Source organism: Emys orbicularis, chromosome 9 (assembly GCF_028017835.1).
Source record: "Emys orbicularis isolate rEmyOrb1 chromosome 9, rEmyOrb1.hap1, whole genome shotgun sequence".
NCBI classification, from domain to species: Eukaryota; Metazoa; Chordata; order Testudines; family Emydidae; genus Emys; species Emys orbicularis.
In genome coordinates, this window is record NC_088691.1 from 99,924,437 (window position 1) to 99,937,516 (window position 13,080).

General features: G+C 58.8%; 1 protein-coding gene across 1 annotated transcript in view; it reads right to left on the reverse strand.

The window, feature by feature from the left end:
• The window catches only part of EIF4G1 (eukaryotic translation initiation factor 4 gamma 1), a 44,505-nt gene extending 36,410 nt beyond the window's left edge, over positions 1-8,095 (reverse strand). The window contains exon 1 of the mRNA XM_065411224.1: positions 8,015-8,095. The gene's annotated coding sequence lies outside the window, so the exon portion shown is untranslated. The remainder of the gene's footprint in view (positions 1-8,014) is intronic.
• Positions 8,096-13,080: the final 4,985 nt, after the last annotated feature.

Genomic DNA, 13,080 nt, shown 5'->3' on the forward strand with positions numbered 1-13,080 from the left:
TTTCCTGCATCCTCCCCACTGCTCTCAGCTCTGACCCCTGGAGTCCCACTGCATTTCAGGAGCCTTTCAACCGCTGCCGTCCAGGGGCTTTTAAAAGCAGCCAGGTCCTTGCTGCCTGCCTAGGATGAGCAAAGGGGCCAGGAAGAGCCCAGCCTCCCCCAGGAGTCAGCACCAAAGCCCTGCAGAGCAGGACCTGCATGGCCAGAAGCAGGTGGGTGAGCAGGCCCAAGCACCATGCATGGGCACCCTGCGTGACAAAGAACCCACTCAAGGCTAACTTGAGAAGGCTGGCTGCAGAGTGGGCTGGGGGTGGCCCCGGGGTGCCTGGGTTTGGGGATCTGCACACCATTTCCGAGGGGCAGAGGTGCCCACTGAGGTCACTGCCATTCTCAGCCCCGTAGCACGCAGCACTGGGTCCAACACCCCTGGCAAAGGTAGTCCCTCCTCCCCCACCAAGAACTGGTATTTCAGAGGCTGCCTCCCGGCCACTGGCAAACACCCTGACCCAGCACCCCACAGCGCTGACCAGCTCACCCCAGCCCAGGACGTGCCCAGAGCTCAGAACTCAGCAGCTGCCAACCCCAGCCTGGACGCAGCCCTGGAAAACATGACACAGCAACAATCCTACTCGAGACCTCAGGAAAGAGGGTGCTGGATGGGACCGACCAGCACTCTCTAACTCCCCTCCTCCACCTATCCAGGGCGGAAGCCAAGTGCCCAGGACATGGCTCTCTGCTCTGGGCCCCTCCCCTGCAGCCTGGCAGGGTGCCTGGAGCACATACCCAGGCTCTCAGCCCTTCCCAGGGGAACACCGAGCTTGGGGCAATTGTAATATTCTTTTGGGATAACACCAGCAAGTTACTCAAGAAAGGGGGAGAGACTTTGGAGCTCTGAGAAGTTCCTGACTGTGCAGTGACACCCCTCACCCCCCAGGAATGGGGGAGCCCACCTCTCGCAGGCCTCTCCCCAACACAGCTCTGATCCACACTGCAGCCAGACAGAGCACCGGCCACTCCCCACGGAGAGTCAGAACACCCTACCCGGCCAGCCTGGCGTGTACACAGTGATCATTACAGCACCACGTAGGGAACCCCCCACTGCCACCCCGGCCACACACACGGACACACACACACAGGAGAGAGAAGAATACTCACCCCTGCCTTGCCCGGGAAAAACCTGGGCAGGCTGAGCGGGTCTGTAGAGACCTTTCATCCGACTGACTTCAAGAGAGAGGAAAATCAGCCTGCAAACCTGCCCGCCAGCGATGGGGAGGGCCGGGTGAGCCAAACATGGGCAAGGCAGGGGAGAGCCCCCCACCCCCACCCCAGGGAGAACGGGAACATGCCAGGAGCTGCCAGTGTCAGATCGCAGAGTCTGCTGCAGTGCAGAGACACCGAGAGGGAGAGACAGACTGAGGAGCCAGGGAGCATCCGAAACCCCACCCACAGGCAGAGCCATGCGGCCTCAGCACTGCCCAAACCAGTCAGAGAAACCCGTCTCCATGCATGAGTCACTCGTGCTGCACACGCTCCCCGGCAGGCAGGCAGGCGAGGAGCCGAGCCCCACGCCAGGCGCTCCCTGCCCTGCCTCTCCCCTCGCCATGCAAAGCAACCAGACACCCACCTGTGCCAACGGCACTCACGCAGGCTGGAGTCAGACAGACGCTGCGCGATTCCACCAGAGCTCCACCCAGGCTTTTCCCCCCAGCAGTCTGCTCCGGCAAACCAAGGACCCCCCCAAACACCTCTGCCCTCCGAGAGGAGAGGGAGGGTCCGCAGGGGGCAGTGCAGCAGCATCACCCTCCTCCCTTGGGAGCTGCGGGGGGGGGGGGGGGGGAGGGGGGGCTGGAAGGCAGCCCGGTAACGAAAATGCGCAGGTGACACTAAATGGGGGAGGATGGTGCAGAGGGGCAGGAAACAGCACCAATGCCACCTGGGAGACAGGCAGCTGGGGAGCAGGAGTGGGGGGAGGGGCACAGCACATCAGGGGGGAGTTTGCAATAGGACAGGGTTGCAAAAAGCCCAATGCAATTTGGGGCTGCATATGCCACGGAGCAGGGTGGGCACCGGACCATTCCATATGGTGCTGGGGAGACTCCCCCTATCCCCACCTCAGGTTCCCGCCCTCAGCTCTGGGACCAGGCCACCGGGAGGATGTAAGTGCCCCGGGGCTGAGGGCCTGCCTTGGGAGGGCAGAGTCTAGCTCACCAGAGAGGGGCCCAGCGGCAGCCTGCAGACATCTGCCAGAGGCAAACCCCCAAGAAGAATCATTTGGGGAGGGAGGGGGGGGTAAGAAATCACAAAATGGGCACTCCCCCTCCCCCCACTGTGCAGGCCCCTCCCCACAGATGCAGGGAGACTTAACCCTTCAGTAGCCAAGGCCTTTACGTGGCCCTGACCCTCCCATCTCACAGGTGGGGAAACAGGACTAGACAGAGAGCCTGGACACCCCCTACCACCGCACTCAGGCCTCTAAACCACACCCGCCTCCCCTACAGACCAGGGTGCAAATTCCTTGGCCTTGCTAAGCCCGGGCTTGGGTATTTATGGAACGTGGGGCACTATCACCTCACCTTCCCCACAGCAGAGAGGCTCCTGGGACCCTGAAAGCCCACATTCAGTAGAGGACCATGTCCCTGAGGCCAGAAGCCACCTTACAATGGCCAGTGGCTGTTCCCGGCAGCTGGTGATGCTAGACTGTGTAATGCTAATCCAACCTGGCGGGCCCACTCCCAATGCCAGGTCGGGGCAGTGGGAGGAGGATGCCCACTGCTCTGCACTTGGGGACCCCACCTCGTGGAGCACTGTGAGAGCTCCAAGCTGCAGGCCATCGCAGGCAGGCTCATGGAACAGCTAGGGGTCTCTAGGCAGCGGGCCCTGCCGTATGCTAGGGAGACACCAGAATTGTGCTCAGGGCGTGGCATCCTGAGCACTCGGGGGGGGAGGGGAGGGAAGATGCTCCCCCCGCCTCCCGGTCAGGTTCTCACGCACACACGAAAGCTTTAGCCACTCAAGGTCTCTGTCAGCCCAACAGTGATTAGACCAGCCTTCCACTTTAAACAAACACCTCAAAAGTTATGTCCAGAGACCAGCCCTAACACTGCCAGCTTGTCCTCGCCTACCCCAAAGATGGGCCAAGGGCGCAGATCCCCTGGGCCTAGCAGGTTAAAACCCCATCCACAGGGGGAGATAAAGGGCACTGCTGAGACTGAACCAGGGTGGCAGGCCAGGGAATAGGCCGGCTCAGTGGTCAGCTCAAGCAGCCAGGCCCCTTGGCTCCTCCGGTGAGGAGCACAACCACCACCCCCTCATCAATACAGACGTTCAAAATCCACCCCAGTGTAAGCAGCAGCCTGCAGAACTGGTGTCCATCCCTCAAGCTCTCCTCCCCCATCCTGGGGTGTGGGACTGTTTGTCAGCCCTTGATTTTATGACAAGGCAAGCTTCTCTGGGCAAGGACAGCGTCCTACTTGCCTGTGAAGTGCTGTGCACAATGGGCCACGCCAGCTTCAGGGTGACGCAGCCCCAGCGACATGGCCCCGTTGACCCTGCCTGATCAGCATCCCAGCCACGGCTCATTAACAGCTGTACCTGGGCAGAACTAGACGTGGCCGCGTTAGGGTTCGTTGTACTCTAGTGCCCCCCATGTTTCCAGCAGGATCAGGGCCCCACTGGGCAGAGCACTGGACAGTAGGGATGTAAATCTCAGTTTAAAAAGTTAACCGAGTAAAATTATATGGTTTAACCAGTTAACGGAGGTCGCTCCGGCTGGTCTGGCATGGTGGGGGCTGCGGTTGCAGCCCAGCCAGCGCAGGGCCGCCAGGGTTAACAGTTAAGATCAGTTGACCGTAAGTCTAGTGCTTACCGGTTAACCGCTTAACCTTTTACATCCCTATTGGACAGACAGCAAAATATTTACAAACTAGCTAGATCCCAGGGCATCCACATCTTCAGAGTCCTCACAAATCTTTGCTGATCAGGGGGCTCCTACCCACCCACTCCGGCAGAACTGGGAGAAGTTCTCCCTTACTCAGAACCTTCCTGCCCTGTCGCAGGTTTGAGATTTAAACCAGGCCCTTAAGCCGCCCCCCCCCCCCCAGTGACTCTGCCTGGGATCCCTGAGAGGCATGAGGAATTACAAAGGGTTTCTATCTCTTCCACAGATGCCCCACACCGGAGCATCACTGCGTTCTCCTGCTTGCTCTGGAGTCACTAGGGGTGAGGATAGAGGAGCAAGGCTGCTGCAGCCATATCATTCCTCCGTCTGGACTGCCTAGCATTAGCAGGTGCTCAGATCCACCCCACTGCCTGCTCCAACCCCACCCTCTGCTCCCCACTAGATCAGGGCTACCCTGCGTGCTCAGTCTCATTTAGACTGGGAACTCCTGGAGGCCAGGGCTGAATTCCCTGCTCCATACAGTGCCAAACCCACCAGCAGCTCTTAATAAGCCAATCTCCTCCCCTAACCTGAGCCAGGTCAGCCAGACATTCGAGAAAGCAACCCCCTGTGTGGGATCAATAGCTGGAGCTTGCCGAGCACTTCCTAAGGGGAGGCAGAAAAACATCCGGCTCCTTAGGTAGTTATTTTAATTGTCTGCTAGGTTCACCTGAAAATCGCTCTGCTGCCACTTGGATGAGAGGGAAGGCGTTAACCTTCTTTGTAACAACCACCCAATATGCAATTAGTAGCGAGGCAAACAGCTTGCTCTCCAGTTTACAGCCCAGCTATTTGAAGTGGCTAATATATGACCCCAATGTCTGAAATATAATGGAAGAGAGGCAGAGTATTAACCTAGTCAACAGGGGCGGGGATTGCATCAGATCCCAAAGCAAGCAGAGTCAGGCCTGGCTGGAGACCTCCAAAGAGAAGCTGGGGGGGCACGTTAAGAACTGGTGCTGAACCCAACACCCTAGCATGGCACTGGAGGTGCTGACTTTGAGCAGAAATAACTGAGGCCCACAGCACTTTTGTGAAGAGGCCGGTTTGCCCAGAGTCCTGATCACACTCTGCCCACCACAAGTTCCCCCCCCCCGGGAGCTTTTGGGACTAACCCTTCCTGTGCTTATTCTAGACTGGGGGAGGGGAGGACTGGCATGGGAACCCTGCCCCTCATCCCCAACAGACTCCCACAGAGGAGGATGGCAGCATCTGGGCCCCACCTCTGCTTCTTAGAGCAGCAGAGCCAAATTAGCGTGAACTCAGTGTCTCTCTGCTCCTCCACAAGCAGGAACCAGGAGCCACTGTTGGGGGTGGGGGGAGGAAGCAATGTGCGTCTCCTCTCTCTGTTCCTGGCAGAGGATAGTGCTTGGGCTGCTCCTGCAGGTAGCACATCCCTGGCATTGCCGTGCCCATTGGACCAGAGTGAAACGGGGGAGGAACGGCACAGCCACCATCTTAGAGAAGAGGTTACACAGGGATTGGGGGGGATGGGGATGTTCTGGATGAGAAGGGGCGGGGGCACCATTCACCCTGGTTCTTCCCCTGCAGCCCCTTCTGCAGCTCCGAGCCCAGCAGAGCGAGTCAGGAACAGGCCTACGGAACAATGGTCCCTCCCTACTCTACAGCGCCGCCTCCTGGGCGTAGCAGAGTCAGAGGCGACCACTTTAGGGGCCAATTTTATTCTGGTGCTTGTCTCTCCCGTAAGCCCTGTAGGACCAGTCCAGCTGCAGGAGAGAAACTGGATTCCGGTCCGGCCGTAACAGAACTGTTACTGAAATGCAATAAGTGGCATGGGGCTCCACAGATGCTAATGGTACACACCAACCTTGTGCCCCAGTCCGAGGGATCTAGTTCCCTTCTCAGATGCCAGGAAGAAGCTGCAGGGCAGTGACTTTACTTGTAAACTGAGCCCTTTTGACCTGGAGTCACGGAGAGGGTAAACAGGGAGCCCTCAATGCCAATTTCACATTAAGTCCCCTTCAACGGTGTTTGTCGCAGCCCCAAGACTGTTCTCACGAGAGGTCACAGAATAAATGAGCCCCTGCTACCCCGCATACATAGCTGCAGAGATCAGACCAGAGGACATTCCCCGCTCACAACTTCAGACACTGCCCCCCCTCCCTGGAAAACATGCACACCCCACAAACCAAGGGATCGGAAAGCAGGGCAGCAAGAATCCCTATTTTTTTCGCTCTGCTTTGATACAGGAGCGCGCCCGTGCCCAGGAAAACGTCTGAGACACAACTGGGTTTATGGAGCAAAACACAGACAGGAGAAGGGTAAATATCCCCCCGGGAAGCCCGGCTTTGAACTCCCCCTGGCCACAGTCCAGAGGCTTTAGGGGAGCAGCGCGCTGCGTATGGCTCACAAGCGCTCAGTGAGCACAACATGATGTATCCAGCAAAGATGAGGCAGAAGCACGTAGGACCCAGGCATATGAGCTGTGGGGCACCTCACCAGTCACCACCACCAGGGCAGAGGGACCCCAGAACCTGCATTGCCATATGCAACAGGCAGGCGTGGGGACATACCCCCCTCCCAGGGGCACGGGGACCCCACCCGAGAACAGGCTCCTCGGGGGGCCCCAGAGCCCGCTCCCCCCAACAGGCGCCCCCTCCCACTCGCCCGGGCAGCACTGGGCCGCCCACTCCGGTCGGGGCTGGGGCCGGCGGCGCAGATCGCCCCCCCGCACCAGCGCACGGAGCCGAGGGAAGGCCCTAGCCGGCCCGCGCCGCTCCCAAGGCCGGCGGCGGCCTCTGCCAAGGACACGTGTCACTCCCGGCGGCGGCCATCGCTTCCCGGGAGAGGCCCTAGCGGGAGCCGGCGCCTCCGCACTACGGACGCGGGGGGAGGGAAGCCAGAGCCGGCGCCGCAGATCGTGCCCGGGCCTGATGGAAGGAAGCCGGGCAGCGGGGACACGTGGGGGCCGGGCCTAGACACCGGCTTGGGAGAGGCCGGGGCTGGGCCTACGGACGGGGGGAGCCGAGAGCACGTGGGGGCCGCCGCTAGGTCCTGGATAAAGGCATTGGGGGAGGGGCCAGGCATGGGGGAGGGGGCTAGAGAGGCCCATTCAGGCCCCTATAGACGCCGGATATTTAAGGGGAGGGGTCAGGTGGGTGGGTGCGCTCAGGCCCCTATAGCAGAGAGACGCTAGGCATTGTGTGTGTGGGAGGGGGCGCCGGGGGCTCAGGCCATTATACGCACCAGGCATTTGGGGAGGGAGGGGAGACACAGACGTGGCATCCCATACGGGCATATACGTACCACACGGAGGCAGGAGGTACACTCCGGGCCTATAGACGGCAGGAATTTGGGAAGGAAATGGATGCACTCAAGCCCTATAGGCAGCGGGGGTGGAAGGGGGAAGCGGGCGAAGTGCGTTAAGACCGTATAGACACCATAAGGGGGGGAGGGCGGTTCAGGCCCTATAGACAACGGGCCTTTCCAAGGGGCAGCTGGGATCAGGCGTTATAGACAGCAGAGAGATAAATCAGGCCGTGTAGATACTGGGGTGGACTGAGGAATTTCGGAGATTTGGGATCGGGAGGCAAACCAGGGCCTACGAATCTGCGTGTGGACGGTGGGGCGGGGGCCCGCAGGCCCCACAGAAGCGGTGCGGGAAATTGGACGATCGCAGGGGGGAGGGCTGGGGGGAGAGATCAGGCCCCATATGTTGTGTGGGGGGGGGGGGGGACATCCGGGCGGCGGATCAGGCCCTGCGGAGCCGGAGACAGCGGGGCCGGGGCGGAAGGAGCGAGATCCCGGTCTCTGCCCTTCTAGGCCGAGCCCTAGGCCCGCGCAGGGCCGCTCCCCCCACCCCCCAGCCGCGCGCGGCCGCCGGGGGCTCCATGCGGCCGGGCCGGCCCGGGCAGCGACCCCCCTCCCCACGTGGTGGCCGGGCCGGCGCACATGGGCCGGGCAGGCGCGGGGCCGGGGCGGGCGGCGCGGGGCCCTGGGGCGGCGGGGCCGGGCTCCCCCGGGGGCGGATGGCGGCGGATTGCTCGGGCCCCGCTCCCGCCCCGGCATGGCGGAGGGAGGCGGCGCCGCCCGGCCGGCCCGCCCCGGCCCCCGTTACCTTCAGTCTCCTTCAGTCCGAGCGGCCCGACGCAGCCGCAGCGCAGCCCAGCACGACCATTTCCGGAGCCGCTCCGCGGGGAGGGGCGGGGCCAGGCCGGTCACGGGGCGGAGGAGGGGGCGGGGCCGGCTGAGGCCGAGCTGCGCCCCTCCCCACCCGCTGCGGGACCCGTGTCATGTGACCTCCTGCCCGCCCCTTCCGGGGAGCCCGGCATTTCAGTCATGTGACTCGGACCACAACAGAACCTTTATCATGTGACCTGCCGTCAACCAGTGCCCTTGGTCATTAGCGGCGTTCACGTGATACGACGCACTTCCGGTTCCTACCTTCCCGCTTACATGTGACAAGCACGTGTGAGGTGTGGGAAGCAGGGGTGCTCCAGGCACCCTGCCCCGACTTGTCACCCTCCCCCACACGCACCTCTCCAGGGTTTAGTATCCCCTGTCTGGCACTTGCCCCCACACACGTCCTAGGTTTGGCACAGTGCCCCCCGCACACACTTCCTGGGCTTGCCGGGGTCCGGTTTTCTACCAGAACACCCTGGCGGCTCCAGTCAGCACCACTGACCAGGCCGTTAAAGGTCTGGTTGACGGCGCAGCGGGGCTTAGGGTGACCAGATGTCCTGATTTTATAGGGACTGTCCCGATTTTTGGGTCTTTTTCTTATATAGGCTCCTATTACCCCCCCACCCTCTGTCCCGATTTTTCTCATTTGGTGTCTGGTCACCCTAGCGGGGCTAAGGTAGGCTCTCTGCCTGCTGTGGCTCCGTGCAGCTCCCGGAAGCAGTGGCATGTCCCCCCCCTCCAGCTCCTCCATGTAGGGGCAGCCAGGGGGCTCCACAAACTCCCCCACCCCACGAACCAGCTCTACAGCTCCCATTGGCTGGAAACCGTGGACAATGGGCGCTGTGGGGGCAGCGCCTGCGGACAAGGCAGTGCGCAGAGCGGCCTGGCCACGCCTCCACGTAGGAGCCGGAGAGGGGACATGCTGCTGCTTCCAGGAGATGCTTGAGGTAAGCGCTGCCTGGAGCTTGCATCCCTGACATGCCCCAACCCCCTGCCTCAGCCTGGAGCCCCCTCCCATACTCCAAACCCCACAGCCCTAGTCCGGAGCCCCCTCCTGTACCCCAAATCCCTCATCCCTGGCCCCACCCCAGAGCCCACACCCCAACCCCTTGAGCCAGCCTGGTAAAAGTGAGCAAGTGAGTGAGGGTGGGGAGAGCAAGCAACAGAGGGAGGGGGATGGAGTGAGCGAGGGCGGAGCCTTGGATAAAGGGCAGGGCCTCAGGAGGGGCGGGGCAAGGGTGTTCAGTTTTGTGTGAGTAGAAAGTTGTCAACCCTAACACCTCCCCTTAGGTTTAGCACTGCCCCAGGCCTTGCACCTATTCCACACACATCTCCCCCTAGGTTTAGCACCTGCCCCCCACCTCCGCCTAGGCTTAGCACCCACCCCCCACACTTTCCCCATGGTTTATCACTCCCCCAAGGCCACACACACACTTCCCCCTAGGCTTAGCACTCCCCACCCAGACCTGGCTCTCTGCCCCCGATACACCCCAAGGCTTGGTACCCTGCCCACACTCTTGAGTCTGACGCCCTCTCCCCCACACATGCACATCCTAGGCCTGGCACTCTGTGCCTCCCCCCAACCCTGGCACCCTAGACACAATGACACACACATTCCCCAGCATGATGCTGCCTACCACCAACCCCCACAACACACACACCCATCCATCCATGTCTGGCATCCTGCCCTTTTACCACTCATACATCTCATCCCACCTAAAGGCTGGCACCCAGCACCTCCATCTTCCCACATACATCTCCTCAGGCATGACACTCTATGCACTTCTGTTGGTGGAAGAGCCACGCTTTTGAGCTTCACAGAGCTCTTCTGCAGGTCTGGGAAAGGTAATCAGAGCATCACAGCTAAATACAAGGCGGAACAGATTGTTACGTGTATTAGATCGGGGGCTGCCAAACATTGTCGTGGACACTTCTCTCCTCTCACAATCATGCTAAGCTACCCCCGTCCCAGTTCTGGTTACCTCCGTCCCATTCATGAACCCATAATGTCATGATGGTCTTTACAGTTGCTCACATGGAAAAGTAACAGGAAACTACTTATGTAGCTTTATCTTCTAAGGGGATTCAGTATGTGGAAGTGAGGAGCGAGGACCCACCTGGCCCACCACTGATCCACAGCCTGTCTGAGAACCATTGATCCCACAGACGTGAAGCAACAAGGAGGGAGAGAACAGACCTGATGGGTAGCCGGTGAGGCCTGACCCGTTTGCATCCATAATATTGGGCAGTGACTCACTTCATGCACACTCCTTAGCAAACATGGTGGCTTGGAAAATAGGCTTTGGGACAGCATAAAGCTGGGGGGGAGGGGGCACAGAGCAAGGGAGAGGATGGAAAAGGAGGACAGGTCAAAGATGCAGCCAGATTCTAGCCCTAAGAAGGTGGCCAGAGCCTCTCCCACACCTTCTGAAGACACTATTATCAGCCCATTTAACAGAGGAGGGAACACAGAAAGCAATGAAAACATTCCTCATAGTCATTTGTGAATAGAACCCAGGAGTCCTGACACCCAATCTTCTGCTCTAGACACATCATCTCACAGGACCGCTCAGCTCATGTCCAAACTTTTCTCATTTGGGGGGGCCAGGCGGGGGGGACACCTACATTGGCAATTGGTTAATGCCTAATCTGCCTAAAATAAAGCAGATGGCAGCCACCATGCCTCTGTAACATGGAGGAGTAGACACAGAAACTACCAGTCCCAGCATGCAATGCAGAACCAACTTGTCCCAGCATACAAAGGCCCCCTTCAGGTCACATTGGAGTATTGCATTCTAAGATCTGGAGTCTTTGATAATGTGGGCAAACTCCATAGGTTTGTTTGGTCTGGGATCATTACTGTAGTGCCTAAAACCACGAGTCAGGCGCCAGGGCTGTTCTGTGCTCGGTGCTGTACAAATAGAGAACAGAGGAGTTTAACAATCCGTATGTGCCCATCTTGGGGGGGCTCTTTGAGTCAGGAGTCCCCACTGGTGGAGGGACGGTGATTTGTGAATTGAAACCAATCCAGTCCAGAATAATCTCCCCTGTTCTTCCTTATGTAAACTGGCCTTCCTGGTGTACCTTGGTGGGGGAGGGGGTACAGCTCCCAGGCGATTTGGTCATCTCTACCAGTCTCTTAGCTATATAGCAACCGATGGCTGCTTTGCAGAACAGAGAAAAGACCCCAACCCCCAGCCCCAGGGGGCTCACAATCTGAGATTAGAGGGGAAAGGTTCTGACAAACTACGGAATTGCTTGTTCCGTGGCTGTTGATGCCCAGCACTCCTGCCATCAGCTGGATTTTCACATTTCTTTAACAGAAGGATTAGCTGGTTTTGGGAACAAAGGAGCGGAGACAGGGGAGGTGTACAGGAGCCGAGGAGCTGGGGTAGCAAGCAGGGTGGGGACAGGGCTGAGATGAGAATGACTTGCCAGAGTTAAATTAAGCAGTGATTCCACAGGCAGAGCAGTGGCTGAGTTCACGTGGCCATGCCCAGGGCAGCTGGCACTGAGAGCAAGGAGATTGGCTGGCTGCACTTATCAGTATGACTGAGCAAAACTGTACCAAAGCAGCCAATCCCATGGCACGAGCCGGGTGAGTTAGCAAATGCCAACCAGGGTCCGGTAGCAGGGAACTAACCCACATGCCGGGGTGAAGCAGAGGGGCCGGGGGTGCCCGGAGCTGAATTGGAAGCTGCTGCTCCTAAAGCAAGTGATAAACACATACCTTGGCACAGCTCTTGCTGGCTTGGTAGCTGCTCAGCCTGTGGGGAGAGAGGGTGAAGCAATCAGCACGTGAGCTGGCACACGCATTGCTAGTGAAGGGAGCTGAGCCGTCCAGAGAGGGCAGTAGATTTCCGAGTTTGTAGAAGGGGCTAAGGTGAGAACGCTTTACAAGGATCAGCCCATTAGCTGGGCCTGGGACCAGAGGGGAGTCCTGCAGAGGAAGGAAGTAGGGGGTGGCACTCGCCAGCAAGAGAACAGCCTTTGGCTGAACTCTCACACTGCCCATGCAAGGAGCAGCTGGGGCCCTGCCGATGCCAGCTGACCTTCACCCTTGCCCAGGCTCCCTGTGAAAATAAGGGGCATTCTTCTGCTGTCACAGCGAGGCTGGGCGTGGAGGTGGATGCCTGAGCCAAGGCCACAGCAGCTGCACCCAGCAAAGACTGGGCCACATGCCAGGACATGGAGCAGGGCCTCCATTGGCTACCCCACCACGCCTGAGTAGGGGTGATGCTGCTGCCTGCCCAAGTAACAGGACTGGGGGGACGCGGTGGCCCAGGCCAGAAGGGACACAAGGTGAGTGGGATGTGAGCTCAGGGGCTTTGGCTGCTTCCCTGTGAGAATGTAACACAAGAACGGCCATACTGGGTCAGACCAAAGGTTCATCTAACCCAGGATCCTGTCTTCCAACAATGGCCAATGCCAGGTGCCCCAGAGGGAATGAACAGAACAGGGAATCATCAGGTGATCCATCCCCTGTCACCCATTCCCAGCTTCTGGCAAACAGAGGCTACGGACACCATTGATGGACCTATCCTCCATGAATTTATCTAGTTATTTTTTGAACCCTGTGATAGTCTTGGCCTTCACAACATCCTCTGGCAAGGAATTCCGCAGACTGACTGTGCTGTGTGAAAAAATACTTCCGTTTGTTTTAAATCTACTGCCTATTAATTTCATTAGGTGACCCCTAGTTCTTGTGTTATGAGGAGTAAATAACACTTCCTTATTTACTTTCTCCACACCAGTCATGATTTTATAGACCTCTATCATATCCCCCCCCCCCAGTCGTCTCTTTTCCAAGCTGAAAAGTCCCAGCCTTATTAATCTCTCCTCATACAGCAGACGTTCTATACCCCTAATCATTTTTGTTGCCCTTTTCTGAACCTTTTCCAATTCCAATCTATCTTTTTTGAGATGGGGCAACCACATCTGCACGCAGTATTCAAGGTATGGGCGTACCATGGATTTATATAGAGGCAATATGATATTTTC